The 15,192-nt window shown below is 33.2% G+C and overlaps 1 long non-coding RNA gene across 1 annotated transcript; it reads left to right on the top strand.

The window, feature by feature from the left end:
• The first annotated feature begins 2,846 nt into the window (after positions 1-2,846).
• On the top strand, positions 2,847-12,966 carry LOC131006380 (uncharacterized). Its single transcript, XR_009095502.1, has 3 exons — positions 2,847-5,717; positions 6,245-12,191; positions 12,719-12,966. It is a non-coding gene; the product is annotated as an uncharacterized LOC131006380 (long non-coding RNA).
• Positions 12,967-15,192: the final 2,226 nt, after the last annotated feature.

Raw genomic sequence — 15,192 nt, 5'->3', positions numbered from 1 at the left:
TGATGTATTATAGTCTCCAAATATAAAAAAAACTAGTGAGTATTTTAACATTAATCTTTTTGCAATAAACCGTATGCTTTGATTAAAAAAAATGACATTTTAATTTTATTTTAACAATTTAATACCAATTTGTAAATATCAGAGGGCCCACAAAACTTAATTGATATTGCTCAATTCATAACTGTATACTATAACTTTGCATGACTATATATGACTTTGAATTGATTAGATATAAATTCTTGCACATTAATCTTTTTGCAATAACCGTATGCTTTGATTAAAAAAATGACATTTTAATTTTATTTTAACAACTTAATACTAATTTGTAAATATCAGAAGGCCCACAAAACTTAATTGATATTGCTCATGATTACTTTGGTAGACTCTAAACCGAATTATTGACCACTACTTAGCCCATATCACAAGATATATTGCTCATGATTACTACGGTGGGCTCTTATTTATTATTATTATTATTATTATTATTATTATTATTATTATTATTATATATTTTTTTTTTTATCGATAATACTTTATCAGGCTGCTTACCAAAAGACATTTGCTCGCATAACAACCTTCAAAGACTCAAACTACTTAGCCTGAGGTGGAACAAATTGGAGGGAGATATACCATTGAGTTTGGGTCAATGTACACAACTTGAGAGTATTGACTTGTCATGGAACAACTTTGGTGGAAATGTCCCTCGAGAAATTGGGAACATCACACAGCTTAAGGAATTACGCCTTAGTTGGAACAATTTGAAAGGTATGGTCTTATCTTTATACTAATTTATTTAACTTATTTTTTAAAATAAAAATAAAATTTAGTTATTTTATTATATTCTCAACATTGTAGTTTTTTATAATTTTTTGTAACTTTTTAAGTTTTATTAAAAAAAAATTAAAAATAAAAGATGCAAAAAAAATAACTACAATATAGATAATACAATAAAACGACTAAATTCTATTAAATTAATTGAAATTTTTTCAATTCAACTAAATTGTGGGTGACCAAAATGTGGCTACATAGATTTATTGAATCTAATAACCATTATAGGTTCAACAAGTTTTGAAAGATCACGTTAAGTACTCAAAATATCACAAGAGATACATACATACATTCACTTAATTTCATATAGTTGGACAACGCTAATTTACATTTCATAATTGATCGTATGAATATTTTTATTTTCATTATTTGAATTTTTTCAGTCCCACCCTTGTATAATGGGATATTAGCTCACGTAATAGTATTTATCAAGGTCTTGAGATATCCTAAAATTTTACTTATATTCTTTTTCTTTTCGTATATCTGTGTATGGAATTCGGATTATAGTCCACCCAACTCCTTTTTCTGCATTTGCAACTATCCACAATGGATAGGGGAGCAGTTTGACAACATAATTTATTAACTTGACAACTTTAACGGACGATTACCAAGACAACTTTGGAATGTCACGACTCTTCGTGAATTATACATTGGCAACATCTCTTTAATTGGTATGTCGTTACTCTTTCTGCTAATTTTTTTTATTGAGGCATTAACCACCTTTATTGTTATTTCTAATAAGCCAATTGTTAATCATATTTATCGTCACTTTTCTGTCCTATTTTCTGTTCTTTGAACATTGTATATTACTGCTTTGACTCGGTTTACAGTTGAACAAAGGATTAACCTTAGCAATAAATTAAATAAATGACTTTTTAATTTTATTTTAACAACTTATAACCAATTCGTAAATATCAGAGAGACCACTTAACTTAATTAATACTATTGCTCATGATTACTGTTGGTGGGCTCAATTTCACAGGTGGACTTTATTATTATTATTATTATTATTATTATTATTATTATTATTATTATTATTATTATTATTATTATTATTATTATTATTATTATTATTATTATTATTATTATTATTATTATCTCTCTCTCTCTCTGTCTATTATTGACTCAATTTGCATCGATCTAAATGGAATTGTTTACAATTTATCCCATATGATATATTCACTTTCATTTAATTAGGAAAAGCACTTCACTAACTATTTTTCTAATACTTATGATTTAATTTGCAGTTCATACTATTTGTAACATATTATTACACCCGATTCAAATCGAGTTATCATGATTTGACACAATTTCACAGGTGGTATTCCGAAAGAGATTGGTAATCTTAATAATCTAGAGATGTTAGACATGAGTTTCAACAATCTTAGTGGACCATTTCCAAGACAAATCTTGAACATCACAAGTCTCCGTCTACTATACCTCAGCGACGCCTCTTTAAATGGTATGTCTGCACTACTCTTTAAGCCAAAATTTTAAAAACAACTATATATCGTACATAACTAACCATGGGAATTATAAAAATACGTGATACACATTTAGTTTTATGCTTAAGTCAAAGTCTATTGCCCATCGTGTATGAGATGAATATTATATTTCCCTTTCAATCGATTTTTGAAAATCATCACGTCCAAGGAAAATAATTAAAAGCAATTTTCCATATAGAAGATGCCATAGGGCTCCCCAATAATTTTTTTATAGTTAAGAAATTTAATTATTATTATTATTATTTGCTTTTATAAAGTTACAATATTAAAAAGCTAGTGAGTATTTCGATCTAACAACATACCAGCTTCAAAAGAGCGAGGTGAAATAATAATAATTATTTTGGGAATTTATACCGAGAGGTATATATGTTCTTGTCTCTATACTGAGAATTTAAATAGATTGATACCTTAGTATTTCATTTCTACTGATAATCCAGAAATTGGTTGATAATGTCATTCAGTTTAAACGTAGATTTTTGTGAAAATGGCAAAACTTCGGCTCTTGCCTCTAATTGTAACACCCAGCATTTTCACTACAGTATATATATTATTTTCTATTATCTAAAAGAAGAAAGAGAAGTAGAATCACTGAGATGAGATGAGATATTATTATAATACCTTGAGCTTTTAATTCAATGATTGCATAATTTGAATAATTAAGTATTCTTGCTTTCTTTATTATTTTCATTCTTGGAAGCAAGTTTATAATTCCTAGTTAAAGGGATTATTTTATTATTTTTCAGAGATGAGATTGGTGATAAATACGAAATATTATTAGTCGACTTATTGCTCGGCTAATTGAAGTGACGGATGTTATTTAATTATTTATCTATGAGCTTTCTTTTTTTAATAGTGATAGTTTGAGGAAATTTAGTATATGTATATAGAATTGTATTATATTTCATTGGGTGTATAATAATTTATTAATTTAGATAGCTATCAAATACTACTTGAGCTTGGAGCACAAGTTTCGTGAGTCATATTAGTGTAGAGAATTGCTTTTCTAATTTATTCTTATTTTTATTTGATCTAATTTTGAGGGCCACAAAATAAGGCTTATAGGAAAAGCCAAGTTTTCCTCTTATTATTTATTTCTTCTACAAACCTCAAATGGGCCGATCAGCAAGGGAAATGAGGTTTGAATTATATTGCTCATTTCTATAATTGGATTTAAATTTTTAATGTTTGAGATAAGCATTTATTTATTGTAAAGTGTATATATTAGTTTGAGGAGATTCATTTCCTTTTCTTCTCCCCAAATCAGTCGACCTTCTCCCCTCTCTCTTTATGGAACCTCTGTTTGAGTTTACTTTCAACCTTCAAGAAGATTCAGCCGCCGCCTCTGCTCCGACCGTCGTCGGCTGCCGTCGGGTCCAAGTCCGGCGTCTCGTCTGTTCTTCCCTGGTGCCCCTCGCACTACTCTCATCTTCTCTCGATTTAGCGAAGAACCCAAATGAGAAGCCCTAATTTCAAAATCCGAAATCGCCGTCACCCGAGCCCGAAATTCGGCAATACAGCAGCCTCCTCTTCAACGTGGTCGAAGTTCTCGCACCGGAAGTCCTCGCCGTTCCCCCTTCTTTTTCGATGTGGAGCCCTAATTATTAGAAGAAGGAAATTACTACTGTCGCGACTGGAAGGCCAACGAACGGCTGAGCTTCGCCCATCTCTGCCTTGAATCCATGCTCGAGAATGAGAGAAAGGGAAACGAGCTCTAATTCTTTTCTACTCCCGCCGTCATGGTTCGGCTGCCACCTCCGCCGTCTGTGGAAGACCGGCGATTCAGCGGCGCCGCTCCATTCACGACGCCGCTACTGCTGCTACACGATCCCCTCCGAGGCAGGAAGCGCTGCTGTCATCATCGTCGTCTTGGCTCGACTGAACAGGGTAGCGTCCCTCGTCGTCGAAAAGTTAAGTATTCTACTTGTTATTGTAGAAAGTGTTTGATGTTGCTTGTGATTTCTGAGTTCATGCCATAATAATCGAGGCATAGGTGACTTCTCTCTAAGATTCCTAAAGTGAGATATTAAACAAAATGTTATATGTTTCTAAGTTAGTAATTACTTTAAATTAAGTAAAATGATGGCAGGAATCATAGCTTCAGCCCAAAGCTTCGATTTTTGACCCTCCCTCAAGAACCCCAGAATTTCATCTTCTTTATATTTGTATCAATTGACTATGTATACATGTCTATATGTATGTGAAGAATTGATTGGGATTTTATTTGGGTATTTATTCACAAGAAAACATGATTCCCTAATAGTTTAGTTTAAGTGGATTTGGGAGTTCTTGGAATAAGCTAGCTACATGTTTGATGCTTGTGTAATTGTACTCCTTGAATTGTAAAATGAGATTATATGACAATAGTTGGAGGATATCAAGCATGCTACTATATGTTGATGTGTTGAACATGAATTACGTTTAAGCTAAAGCATGCTAATGTGTAGTAAGATGATGTATTTGAGTTACTATAGCTTTTATTTGATAAAAATATGAGTTATATGTTGAGTTGAGATGAAGAAGGTATTGCTGTTGGTTTTGCTGTACAGGACAGTACCTTGTAAGGTATTTTCGGGAGTGTTCCTGTGTTCGAAATGATTTGAAATTTTTACAGTAATTACTTCATTATGAGTATTAGATCTCTGCAAAATTTCAGCTAAATCCGAGACTAATAGACATGTCAAACTATTTTCTGAAATGTACTGCACGGAGCAGCAGAGTTCAGTTGCAGATTCTGTCTTTGGTCATATAACTTCTTATACACTTGAGATATTGTATTTTTGTAACTTTCTAATAAATATAGACGTTAATAGCTTTCTAAAAAGGTAAAGCCCGTATTTTTCCTTGAAGCGATTGATTTTATATGATTTTCCAAAGTTAGGATTCAAATGTGTATGTGTCTTGATTAAACTTGTGATTGGTAGTTAATTGAGATCCTACACTACTAAACTTGAATTAAGGTTTTATTGTTCTAATTACCTATTGAGAATTATTGATTACTAAGCTTGTTAATATGATAGTTGATGGACATAATTATGTTTATATGATTAATTACTTTGGGATTTTGTGTTTTACATGTATGGTTAGTTGTAAACTGATCTCTATGGAATGGATTTGTTTACTTCTAAACTTTCTCAAGTAGAGGAATTCCTATAAGATAGGAATATTAGTTTATACTTTCTTAAAGTTCATAAGAGTTAGTATATTGGTTAGTTTAGTTGATTCAACCCTAGCTCTGCAGAAGATTAAAAGTTTATTGGGATGTTATTTATAGCTAATTCTTCTTATCTAGTTATCCAATCTTATTTTAGAATCTTGCTATTATGAAGGTGACAGTAACAATGCTAGATAAGTGAGCAAGAGTTTCTACACCGTTAAGCGTATCAGGTGGGCTTTCTAAACTCATAATTTGAAGTGCGCACTATTTAATTATGTTATTATATGAATGAAGTTATATTAAAGTTATTGACTTGCCAAATTATTTTAAGAGCTTGTATGTTACCATCTACGAGAGATAGACGATATCGGCCCTATGCTGAAGCGAGATGTCAGTAAGGGTTTGTGCACATAGTTGTGACCGTGAGTCATCGAGCGGGTTGGCCGGTCACTGTGATCGGGAGCCTTCGGGCCGATCACTGTGTTTGAGAAGGAGGCCTACTTCTCAACACAAGGTTACATGATGCGTAGTTATGGTACATACATGTTAATTGTCTGCAGACGTATATGATGTTATGATGATATATATAAGTTTTACAGTTTTGGCGTGCACAGGTTATTTAAATAAAACTCCTGTGTGATGCTTGAGATGGCAAGTTCAATATATAGCTCTAAGAGCAAACTTTAAAGTTATTTCGGCATGTGACCATTGAGTACCTTTTTAGTACTCAGCCCTGCATATGTTTCTAAATGTGCAGGTTAAGCTGTGATGCAGATGGAGGCGAGCAGAGCAAAGCTTTTGAAGTATAAGTATTAAATTAGGCTCAGGATTTCATGTCTTCATACATGTAATCCACTTAAGTTATTCCGCTGCAACACTTAGTGTATTTTACTTTATTGATGTGTTGTACAGATTTTAAACCAATAGCTTCGAAAATTATGTCACTTGAAAATTTGACAACTTGTCGTTATGTATTGTGAGTTGTCTGCTTTGAGTTTTAGAAAAGATTGTTTATGATTACCAAATATTTAGGTAAATTATTGTTTAAGCAAGATGATTATTTTTATTGAAACCTCTTTTATTTTCCATTTTCTTTTTCCATTTCCCCAGTCACATTTTCCCCGGCTTAACTGTTGTTAGCTTAGGTCGGGCTGTGACAGAGTGGTATCAGAGCAGGTCGTTTGCTCTGAGCCTAAATATTCCTTTGAGTCTAGTCTAAATTTGAATCTTTGGACTAGTGTGAGTAATATAGTAAAAGCTCTGCTCTCCATCTCATCCAACTTAGCCAGGTACGGATTTTCAGAGTTTTGAAGTAGCATGTTACATTTTTAAACAAGTTTGAGATATGAGTTGCAGTTTTGCAAGTATTAGTATGATGGAAACTTATATATTTTAAAATGAGCATGGACAACATGAGTTATTTATGAGTATCCTCTGCCTATACGAACTTTTGAGATTTGAATGGATAAAAGTGTTATTCATATTTTAATATTTGTGTTTTGATATGTGGATGGAGATATAGAAAGTTTGATGATACAATAATGACGTATATCAGTCGCGATGTAACCTAGTACTAGTAGTGATGTTATACAGTTACGGCACCACAATTAATACTAAGAGTTTTTTTTGCAACATATATTCCTATCTTTCGTATGAGAACTCATTGAGGCAAATTTTCTCATGATATGAAGTGATCAAAGTGGTCATTTACTAGGTTGTTATTGAGATTTACTTGCGTTTTATGACTTGAATTTTGGTGTATGAGTTTTATAACTTAGTTTGATTCTAGTTAAGTAGGAGTTTGACTTTATTGATGGGGTGAAAACTCAATTTTGGAGATTTTGTGTATTTACTCGGCATGATGTCTCAAAAGAAGAAGTGGAAACCTGCCATCCACCAGATGAACAATTTAGAGAATTTACTCCTCCCCCCTCATCTGGAAAGAAGAATTGCAGAAAGTTTTTCATCGTCAAAATTCCCCTATTTATAGTAGAGTTTCGCGAGTTTCGCTTCCTGTGATGCAATGATCAAGAGCACCTTCTTGTATGTTATTTCAACAAGGATCGACTGGTTATTAGTGGGAGACGAAGCAGAAGATATATACCCTCGAGCGATTAGAGAGTCTTATTTGGGGTCAGATCATAGAAGCTTTTACCAAGAATATATTTCCAGAAGCCGTCGTCAGCAAAAGGAGACGTAATTTAACAATTTAAAGCAATAGAAGAAGACAGTAGCTGAATGTGATCAAGGGTTTTGTGATATAGCTGGATATATGCCTTATAAGGCTGACACATATATTAGTTGTAACTTTTGATAGAGTTTTGATGTAGTGCCTTTGCTTGTTGGCAAACCAAATATTCTTTCAGCTATTGCAAGCCAAACATTCCTTCAACTAATGAAGATATCTCTTTTCCATTTCATCCCTCCCACCAAAAGTTTTGTTTGAAATCTTGATATAATTTAGTGCTTCTGTGGTGGGCAGTATATAGCGTATCATGAGCTTTACTCGTGATTTTATTTCTCAACTGTTCAGTATTGGGTACACAACTTTTCTCAAACATGATAGCAGTACCCCTAGCTTTTTGGCAAGTATTGACCCCTTCTATCAAAATCCTTACCCATAATTTTTCTCCTTTTTATTTTCCCCATGTACTTTAACAATTCTTCTTCTCAAATCAAAAATCATTGTTAACATTGCAATTACAGCTTCTCTTGTTTGCTGTGGTAGAACCATTTGTAAATCCAACTTTCAAATCCTTGATGAGAATTTTTCTTCATGGGTAAGGAGAAATCCTTAGTAAACTTGAGTTTTTCTACTCAAGGCATCCACTACTATATTGGCTTTGCGTGGGTGATAATTTATTCTACAATCATAGTCCCTTACTAATTCGAGCTATATTCCTTGTCTCACACTTAGATCTTTTGCTCGAATAAGTATTTTAAACTTTTATGAGGTGTATCAATTCCACATCTCGTTTCAGAATACCATTGTTGCTAGTTCCAAGTTATGTTGAGCAATTCAGTTCTTGTGGTCTATGTTCTCATGACCCAATAACAATAACTCTTTCACTTTGCAACAATGCACAACCAAGTCCATCTTTGATACACAGGACCAATTTTATATGGTCTTTCAACTTTGAGAATTCGGCCATATTTTAAAATAGCCTTTCATCCAACAACAGATGAGCAATTTGAGAGAAATCTTTAAACCTTAGAAGATGTGACATAGACTATTGTACTAGAGCGAAGAAGTGGCGACCTTAGCAGTAGGGACACTGGCGATCGTAAGAAATTCTGGGTTCCAAAACTCTCTTTCCAAAAATGATTTTTCAGAAGGAGCGAATTCCCCGCAAACAAGGCAGGAGACGACTATCTCAAGGTGCATCACGCGTACTCAGAAGCCGCATTATGCACTAGATTGAAGGATGAATTGGGAAAACCTTTTGCTAGTAATTGAATTGGCCTACAATTATAGCTTTCGGGCAATAATTGATATGACACCATATGGAGCTTATTGTGGAAAGAAATATTGATCTCCACTCTATTGACATGAGGTAAGTGAAAGAAAAGTAACAGGACCTGATGCGCTTGAAGAAATGATTACGCTTATCCGACAAATTCAACAACTGCTCAACGAACCTCAAGAGCGACAGAAATTTTTTTTTTTGTAGATACTCGTTGATTTGATTTGAAATTTTTGAAATAGGGGATGAAGTTTTTCTCAGTGTTCCGCATTCTAAGAATGCACAAATTCGATGTGAAAGAGAAGTATCTAGCATTATTCTCTGACGTAGTCAAATTTCGAGGACGAAATTTCTTTAAGGGGGAGAGGATGTAACACCCAGCATTTTCACTACAGTATATATATTATTTTCTATTATCTAAAAGAAGAAAGAGAAGTAGAATCACTGAGATGAGATGAGATATTATTATAATACCTTGAGCTTTTAATTCAATGATTGCATAATTTGAATAATTAAGTATTCTTGCTTTCTTTATTATTTTCATTCTTGGAAGCAAGTTTATAATTCCTAGTTAAAGGGATTATTTTATTATTTTTCAGAGATGAGATTGGTGATAAATACGAAATATTATTAGTCGACTTATTGCTCGGCTAATTGAAGTGACGGATGTTATTTAATTATTTATCTATGAGCTTTCTTTTTTTAATAGTGATAGTTTGAGGAAATTTAGTATATGTATATAGAATTGTATTATATTTCATTGGGTGTATAATAATTTATTAATTTAGATAGCTATCAAATACTACTTGAGCTTGGAGCACAAGTTTCGTGAGTCATATTAGTGTAGAGAATTGCTTTTCTAATTTATTCTTATTTTTATTTGATCTAATTTTGAGGGCCACAAAATAAGGCTTATAGGAAAAGCCAAGTTTTCCTCTTATTATTTATTTCTTCTACAAACCTCAAATGGGCCGATCAGCAAGGGAAATGAGGTTTGAATTATATTGCTCATTTCTATAATTGGATTTAAATTTTTAATGTTTGAGATAAGCATTTATTTATTGTAAAGTGTATATATTAGTTTGAGGAGATTCATTTCCTTTTCTTCTCCCCAAATCAGTCGACCTTCTCCCCTCTCTCTTTATGGAACCTCTGTTTGAGTTTACTTTCAACCTTCAAGAAGATTCAGCCGCCGCCTCTGCTCCGACCGTCGTCGGCTGCCGTCGGGTCCAAGTCCGGCGTCTCGTCTGTTCTTCCCTGGTGCCCCTCGCACTACTCTCATCTTCTCTCAATTTAGCGAAGAACCCAAATGAGAAGCCCTAATTTCAAAATCCGAAATCGCCGTCACCCGAGCCCGAAATTCGGCAATACAGCAGCCTCCTCTTCAACGTGGTCGAAGTTCTCGCACCGGAAGTCCTCGCCGTTCCCCCTTCTTTTTCGATGTGGAGCCCTAATTATTAGAAGAAGGAAATTACTACTGTCGCGACTGGAAGGCCAACGAACGGCTGAGCTTCGCCCATCTCTGCCTTGAATCCATGCTCGAGAATGAGAGAAAGGGAAACGAGCTCTAATTCTTTTCTACTCCCGCCGTCATGGTTCGGCTGCCACCTCCGCCGTCTGTGGAAGACCGGCGATTCAGCGGCGCCGCTCCATTCACGACGCCGCTACTGCTGCTACACGATCCCCTCCGAGGCAGGAAGCGCTGCTGTCATCATCGTCGTCTTGGCTCGACTGAACAGGGTAGCGTCCCTCGTCGTCGAAAAGTTAAGTATTCTACTTGTTATTGTAGAAAGTGTTTGATGTTGCTTGTGATTTCTGAGTTCATGCCATAATAATCGAGGCATAGGTGACTTCTCTCTAAGATTCCTAAAGTGAGATATTAAACAAAATGTTATATGTTTCTAAGTTAGTAATTACTTTAAATTAAGTAAAATGATGGCAGGAATCATAGCTTCAGCCCAAAGCTTCGATTTTTGACCCTCCCTCAAGAACCCCAGAATTTCATCTTCTTTATATTTGTATCAATTGACTATGTATACATGTCTATATGTATGTGAAGAATTGATTGGGATTTTATTTGGGTATTTATTCACAAGAAAACATGATTCCCTAATAGTTTAGTTTAAGTGGATTTGGGAGTTCTTGGAATAAGCTAGCTACATGTTTGATGCTTGTGTAATTGTACTCCTTGAATTGTAAAATGAGATTATATGACAATAGTTGGAGGATATCAAGCATGCTACTATATGTTGATGTGTTGAACATGAATTACGTTTAAGCTAAAGCATGCTAATGTGTAGTAAGATGATGTATTTGAGTTACTATAGCTTTTATTTGATAAAAATATGAGTTATATGTTGAGTTGAGATGAAGAAGGTATTGCTGTTGGTTTTGCTGTACAGGACAGTACCTTGTAAGGTATTTTCGGGAGTGTTCCTGTGTTCGAAATGATTTGAAATTTTTACAGTAATTACTTCATTATGAGTATTAGATCTCTGCAAAATTTCAGCTAAATCCGAGACTAATAGACATGTCAAACTATTTTCTGAAATGTACTGCACGGAGCAGCAGAGTTCAGTTGCAGATTCTGTCTTTGGTCATATAACTTCTTATACACTTGAGATATTGTATTTTTGTAACTTTCTAATAAATATAGACGTTAATAGCTTTCTAAAAAGGTAAAGCCCGTATTTTTCCTTGAAGCGATTGATTTTATATGATTTTCCAAAGTTAGGATTCAAATGTGTATGTGTCTTGATTAAACTTGTGATTGGTAGTTAATTGAGATCCTACACTACTAAACTTGAATTAAGGTTTTATTGTTCTAATTACCTATTGAGAATTATTGATTACTAAGCTTGTTAATATGATAGTTGATGGACATAATTATGTTTATATGATTAATTACTTTGGGATTTTGTGTTTTACATGTATGGTTAGTTGTAAACTGATCTCTATGGAATGGATTTGTTTACTTCTAAACTTTCTCAAGTAGAGGAATTCCTATAAGATAGGAATATTAGTTTATACTTTCTTAAAGTTCATAAGAGTTAGTATATTGGTTAGTTTAGTTGATTCAACCCTAGCTCTGCAGAAGATTAAAAGTTTATTGGGATGTTATTTATAGCTAATTCTTCTTATCTAGTTATCCAATCTTATTTTAGAATCTTGCTATTATGAAGGTGACAGTAACAATGCTAGATAAGTGAGCAAGAGTTTCTACACCGTTAAGCGTATCAGGTGGGCTTTCTAAACTCATAATTTGAAGTGCGCACTATTTAATTATGTTATTATATGAATGAAGTTATATTAAAGTTATTGACTTGCCAAATTATTTTAAGAGCTTGTATGTTACCATCTACGAGAGATAGACGATATCGGCCCTATGCTGAAGCGAGATGTCAGTAAGGGTTTGTGCACATAGTTGTGACCGTGAGTCATCGAGCGGGTTGGCCGGTCACTGTGATCGGGAGCCTTCGGGCCGATCACTGTGTTTGAGAAGGAGGCCTACTTCTCAACACAAGGTTACATGATGCGTAGTTATGGTACATACATGTTAATTGTCTGCAGACGTATATGATGTTATGATGATATATATAAGTTTTACAGTTTTGGCGTGCACAGGTTATTTAAATAAAACTCCTGTGTGATGCTTGAGATGGCAAGTTCAATATATAGCTCTAAGAGCAAACTTTAAAGTTATTTCGGCATGTGACCATTGAGTACCTTTTTAGTACTCAGCCCTGCATATGTTTCTAAATGTGCAGGTTAAGCTGTGATGCAGATGGAGGCGAGCAGAGCAAAGCTTTTGAAGTATAAGTATTAAATTAGGCTCAGGATTTCATGTCTTCATACATGTAATCCACTTAAGTTATTCCGCTGCAACACTTAGTGTATTTTACTTTATTGATGTGTTGTACAGATTTTAAACCAATAGCTTCGAAAATTATGTCACTTGAAAATTTGACAACTTGTCGTTATGTATTGTGAGTTGTCTGCTTTGAGTTTTAGAAAAGATTGTTTATGATTACCAAATATTTAGGTAAATTATTGTTTAAGCAAGATGATTATTTTTATTGAAACCTCTTTTATTTTCCATTTTCTTTTTCCATTTCCCCAGTCACATTTTCCCCGGCTTAACTGTTGTTAGCTTAGGTCGGGCTGTGACACTAATGATATTTTACGGTTCCTCAGTAACGTGATCTATATATAGCTAAGCAATTTAATTATTCTTTTCTCATTTAACTTTCAACTTTATTAATACTGATTCTTTATTCAAATGCTTTATCTAACAATAAAACCGGGCATGCACCTAAATCTAGATTTGATGTATTATAGTCTCCAAATATAAAAAGCTAGTGAGTATTTCGACTTGGAATTATTTTAAATTGTAATTTAAATTAAGTTATAGTATTATTTTTCGTATAATGCTATTGTCTAAGCTGATTTGTGAGATTATATGCTCTGGAGTTTGTAAAATTTGGTCACAATACACTTAACAAAATTCTTAAAATCTGTGCCGAAGCTATTTAGGTATATATTTTTGCATACGGAGGGTGTATTTTATACCATAATACTTTATCAGGCCGCCTACCAAAAGACATTTGCTCGCATAACAACCTTCAAAGACTCAAACTACTTAGCCTGTGGTCGAACAAATTGGAGGGAGATATACCGTTGAGTTTGGGTCAATGTACACAACTTGAGAGTATTTACTTGACATACAACAACTTTGGTGGAAATCAACTTGTACATTAATCTTTTAGCAATAAATTGCATGCTTTGATAAAAAAAATGACTTTTTAATTTTAGTTTAACAACTGAAAACCAATTTATAAATATCAGAGGGCCCATTTAATTGATTCATTGCCAAAACTAAATTGAACCGAGTCAAAATTAAGTGGATTCGACAATTACCATTTAATATTCACTTAATAATGTATTCAAACTAACAAAAACGAACCATTAAATATAGTGTTCTAATACTTATTATTTTTGTGGTTGTGTTATAATAATCAAATCAATTTATTTTACGACTTGGCAATTGTGGAGGTGATATTCCAAAAGAGATTGATTATGTATATCTTGGGAATAAGAAATTCCACAATGCTATGAAAACTTTAGCAAAACTTTGGCCATCTTTCGTTCAATTATAAATCAGTTTAGTGGTAAAAAAATTGGACGGAACATTACATAAATTATATGTCGTCCATTTCCTAATTTGTTGGTTTTAGATACATTTGTTGAAAAGATATTTCAAATTATCTGCCAAAGTAAGATATGCGATTTGTCTAATTCCTTTGCCAATGCATGCACAATATGAAATAGAACACGAATGATATTTAAAAAAAAAAAGAAAAAAAAATAGAAAACACTTTTTTTTCGAATTGTATGACTTAGCTAATTTGTGTCAAAAGATATGAGTGCTTTACATCTCTATCTTTAAAGTGATTTATATGAAGGGTTATCCAATTTTCAGGTCCAATACCATCCACCATTGGGAATCTATCAAATTTGTGGAACCTAGACCTCTCTTCCAACAAATTAAATGGTGAGCTTCCATTCTCCATGTGCAACTTGACATCCCTTCAAATTCTTATTTTCTCAAATAACAGTTTGGAAATCTTTGGACATATTTCATCTAAATGCAAATCACTTTAGTGGCCCCATTCCATCAATATTTATGAGAGGGTGTATTTTTTAGTCTAACAATTTGAGTGTTAATAAATTGCAAGGAAATTTGTCTATACGTGAGTTCATATAAGATATGCGATTTGTCTAATTCCTTTGTCACTCCATGTGCAATATGAAATAGATTTATATAAAAAAAAGTTGAGTAATATATTTTCTCGATAAAAGAAAAAGGAAAACATACTCTAATATTTTAAAAAATAATTGGAGCAGTGTAATCTCTTTTTTACATGGATAATAGAGTGACTTATTTAGAACTCTAGCTGGGGTATGACTTGTGAGACTCGAAGGATAATGGGGCCACTAGAAATTGGAAATCTGTCTTCACTAGAAATTGGAAATATGAGTGGAAACTCTTTTCATGGTACTATTTCCTCTATCTATTTTTTAATTTGTTGTTAATAGAATATATTTATTTATATGGTAATCCTATCAGCTCGTGAGATATCCCGACTTTTCTATAAGAAATATAGAAGATCTTTACTTAGTTTATTATTGATACACGTCCATTTTCAATAAATTATATTATTCCAAAGAAATTTTACACCTT

Source organism: Salvia miltiorrhiza, chromosome 1, assembly GCF_028751815.1.
Source record: "Salvia miltiorrhiza cultivar Shanhuang (shh) chromosome 1, IMPLAD_Smil_shh, whole genome shotgun sequence".
Taxonomy (NCBI): Eukaryota; Viridiplantae; Streptophyta; class Magnoliopsida; order Lamiales; family Lamiaceae; genus Salvia; species Salvia miltiorrhiza.
The sequence above is the reverse complement of the archived record's forward strand: the minus strand, read 5'-3'. Positions and strand labels throughout refer to the sequence as shown.